Below are 4596 nucleotides of genomic sequence, written 5' to 3' on the forward strand. Positions count from 1 at the left end.
ATCTGGTCGATGGTAGATTTACCAGGTCTGAAGCCGCACTGATAAGGTCCAATTAGCCGGTTCACGGTGGGCTTCAATCTTTCGCACAATACACTTGAAAGGACCTTATATGCGATATTAAGAAGGCTGATTCCACGATAGTTGGTGCATTTTGCAGTATCCCCCTTCTTGTGGACTGGGCAAAGAACACTTAGATTCCAACCGTCGGGCATGCTTTCGTCCGCCCATATTTTGTTAAGAAGCTGCTGCATGCGCCTTACCAACTCCTCGCCGCCGAACTTGAATAGCTCCGCAGGCAATCCATCAGCGCCCACGGCCTTGTTGTTTTTCAATCTGGTTATTGCTATTCTAACTTCGTCATAATCGGGCGGGGGGACATATATTCCATCATCATCGATTGTGGGATCGGGTTCTTCATCTCTGCGCGGTGAATTGCTGCCTCCATTTAGGAGAGCAGAGAAGTGTTCCCTCCATAATCTAAGCACTCTCTGGACATCAGTTACAAGGTCGCCGTTTTCATTCCTACAGGAGTTTGCCCCGGTCTTAAAACCTTCCCTCTGTCGCCGTATTTTTTGGTAGAATTTTCGGGCGTTATTCCTGGTGGCTAGCAGCTCAAGCTCCTCGCACTCACGCCTTTCTGCTTCTGCTTTTTTCTTCCTGAAAAGGCGTCTCGCTTCCCTTTTCAACTCACGATAGCGTTCACACACTCCTCTTGTCGCGCTCGCTTTTAACGTAGCCCTGTAGGCAGCGTCTTTTCTTTCGGTTGCAACGCGGCATTCTTCATCATACCAGTTGTTTTTTCGTGGCCGCCGGTAACCAATTTTTTCCTCGGCGGCAGTATGAAGTGCTTTGGAGATATGCTCCCACTGCTCCTGTATTACTTCAGGATGAGTTGTGCCCTCAGAGAGCAGGTGTGAGAGTCGAGTTGCGAAATCATTGGCAGTCTGTTGTGATTGAAGCTTTTCGACGTCTAGCTTTCCTTGTGTTTTTTGTTCCTTGTTTTTAGCCGCGTTGAGGCGGGTGCGTATTTTGGCTGCAACGAGATAATGGTCCGAATCGATGTTAGGTCCTCGGATCGTTCGCACATCTAAAACACTGGAGGCATGCCGTCCGTCTATCACAACGTGATCGATCTGATTGCGAGTATTTCGATCGGGAGACAGCCATGTAGCTTGATGTATCTTTTTATGCATGAACCTCGTGCTTGATATGACCATGTTTCGAGCACCGGCAAAGTCAATCAGCCTCAGTCCGTTAGGAGAAGTTTCATTGTGTAGGCTGAACTTTCCGACTGTAGGGCCAAAAACACCTTCTTTGCCCACCCTGGCGTTAAAGTCGCCAAGCACGACTTTTATATCATGACGGGGGCAGCGCTCGTATGTGCGTTCTAATTGTTCATAAAAAGTGTCTTTCACCTCATCGTCTTTCTCCTCTGTCGGCGCATGGGCGCAGATGAATGATATATTAAAAAATTTTGCTTTTATTCGAATAGCGGCGAGACGCTCGTCCACAGGCGTGAACGCCAGCACTTGGCGACAAAGTCTCTCTCCCACCACGAATCCGACGCCGAAACTGCGCTTATTCGCATGGCCACTCCAATATATGTCACAATTTTTGATCTTCTTTCTTCCTTGCTTCGTCCAACGCATTTCTTGGATGGCGGTGATGTCAGATTTTGCTTTGACGAGGACATCAACCAGCCGGGCATCTGCACCAATCCCATTCAGGGAGCGGACGTTCCAGGTGCATGCCCTCAATTCATTGTCCTTCAAACGTTTGCCATGGTCGTCATCAATAGAGAGTGTATTTATCCGAGGCTTGTTGTTATATTTCATTGGAGTATGGTTTTACGTGGCGGGTCCCAAGCCCAGCGCACAACCCGCTCAGCGGGGGTGAAAATATTACTTGGCACGTTTATATAGCGAGCCGCTTGCTCCAAGACAGACGCCCGCTTGCAGCCGCACCTAGAGGTGTACAGACGCTGCCGATGAAATCTCCCCCGGCTAGCCCTTAAACCGATTATGTCAGAGTGGCCTAGCCAGGTTGTCGCCTTCTCACATTAGCTCACCGCTAAACGGGTGTTTAGCGGCTACCCAGAGGATACTTGGCCGCAAGCGACCGGCAGTAGTGAGCTGCTTGAACCGCATGCAAAAGAATCGCTCTGGCCATTCCCAGGTGAATGGCGGTCAGAAGCTTTCCCCACTTTCGTGGAATTCTACACACGGCCCCACCCTCCAGATATGGACACTTATCCCTTTTAGTCGGTTAACCCGACCCAGTATGACGTAGAAATTGAACCGCTAGCGATAGAACCTTGGATCAGCCTTTGAATTAATATACACATAAAAACCTACCATCTGCAAAAATAAATTCGATTCCATCTAACTTGGTTCAATAGATATGGACACTTATACCTTTTAGTCGGTTAGCCCCACCCATAATAGATATGGGCACTTATCCCTTTTAGTCGGTTAATCCCATCCACTTTGACTTAGAAATTGAACCGTTAACGATATAACCTTGTATCAGCTTTTGAATTAATATAAACATAAAACCCTATCATCTGCAAAAATAAAATCGATTCTGTCTTGCTTGGTTCAATAGATATGGACACTTATCCCTTTTAGTCGGTTAACCCCACCCACTTTTACGTAGAAATTGAACCGTTAACGATAGAACCTTGGGTCAGGTTTTGGATTAATATACACATAAAAACCTACCATCTGCAAAAATAAAATCGATTCTATTTTGCTTGGTTCAATAGATATGTATACTTATCCTTTTTAGTCGGTTAACTATAACGTAGAAATTGAACCGTTAACGACATAAGGTTAGGTCAGCTTGTGGATTAATATACACATAAAAACCTACCATCTGCAAAAATAAAATCGATTCTCTCTTGCTTGGTTCAATAGATATGGACACTTATCCCTTTTAGTCGGTTAACCCCACCCACTTTGACGTAGAAATTGAACCGTTAACGATAGAACTACGGATCAGCCTGTGGATTAATATACACATAAAAACCTCTCATCTGCAAAAACAAAATCGATTCTGTCTTGCTTGGTTCAATAGATATGGACACTTATCCCTTTTAGTCGGTTAATCCCACCCACAATAGATATGGACACTTATCCCTTTTAGTCGGATAACCCCGTCCACTTTGACGTAGAAATTGGACCGTTAACGATAGAACCTTGTATCAGCTTTTGAATTAATATACACATAAAAACCTATCATCTGCAAAAACAAAATCGATTCTATCTTGCTTGTTTCAATAGATATGGACACATATCCCTTTTAGTCGGTTAACCCCACCCACAATAGATATGGACACTTATCCCTTTTTGTCGGTTAATCCCATCCACTTTGACGTAGAAATTGGACCGTTAACGATAGAACATTGTATCAGCTTTTGAATTAATATACACATAAAAACCTATCATCTGCAAAAACAAAATCGATTCTATCTTGCTTGGTTCAATAGATATGGACACATATCCCTTTAAGTCGGTTAACCCCACCCACAATAGATATGGACACTTATCCCTTTTAGTCGGTTAATCCCATCCACTTTGACGTAGAAATTGGACCGTTAACGATAGAACCTTGTATCAGCTTTTGAATTAATATACACATAAAAACCTATCATCTGCAAAAACAAAATCGATTCTACCTTACTTGGTTCAATAGATATGGACACTTATCCCTTTTAGTCGGTTAACCCTACCCACTTTGACGTAGAAATTGAACCGTTAGCGATAGAACCTTGGATCAGCTTGTGAATTAATATAAACATAAAAACCTACCATCTGCAAAAATAAATTCGATTCTATCTTGCTTGGTTCAATAGATATGGACACTTATCCCTTTTAGTCGGTTAGCCCCACCCACAATAAATATGGGCACTTATCCCTTTTAGTCGGTTAATCCCATCCACTTTGACGTAGAAATTGAATCGTTAACGATAGAACCTTGTATTAGCTTTTGAATTAATATACACATAAAAACCTATCATCTGCGAAAACAAAATCGATTCTATCTTGCTTGGTTCAATAGATATGGACACATATCCTTTTAGTCGGTTAACCCCACCCACAATAGATATAGACACTTATCCCTTTTAGTCGGTTAATCCCATCCACTTTGACGTAGAAATTGGACCGTTAACGATAGAACCTTGTATCAGCTTTTGAATTAAAATACACATAAAAACCTACCATCTGCAAAAATAAATTCGATTCTATCTTGCTTGGTTCAATATATATGGACACTTATCCCTTTTAGTCGGTTAGCCCCACCCATAATAGATATGGGCACTTATCCCTTTTAGTCAGTTAACCCCACCCAGTATGACGTAGAAATTGAATCGTTAGCGATAGAACCTTGAATCAGCTTGTGGATTAATATACACATAAAAACCTATCATCTGCAAAAACAAAATCGATTCTATCTTGCCTGGTTCAATAGATATGGACACTTATCCCTTTTAGTCGGTTAACCCCACCCACTTTGACGTAGAAATTGAACCGTTAACGATAGAACCTTGGGTCAGCTTTTGAATTAAAATACACATAAAAAGCTACCATCTGCAAA

This window comes from Eurosta solidaginis, unplaced genomic scaffold (assembly GCF_040869045.1).
Source record: "Eurosta solidaginis isolate ZX-2024a unplaced genomic scaffold, ASM4086904v1 ctg00001067.1, whole genome shotgun sequence".
In the NCBI taxonomy this organism is placed as follows: domain Eukaryota; kingdom Metazoa; phylum Arthropoda; class Insecta; order Diptera; family Tephritidae; genus Eurosta; species Eurosta solidaginis.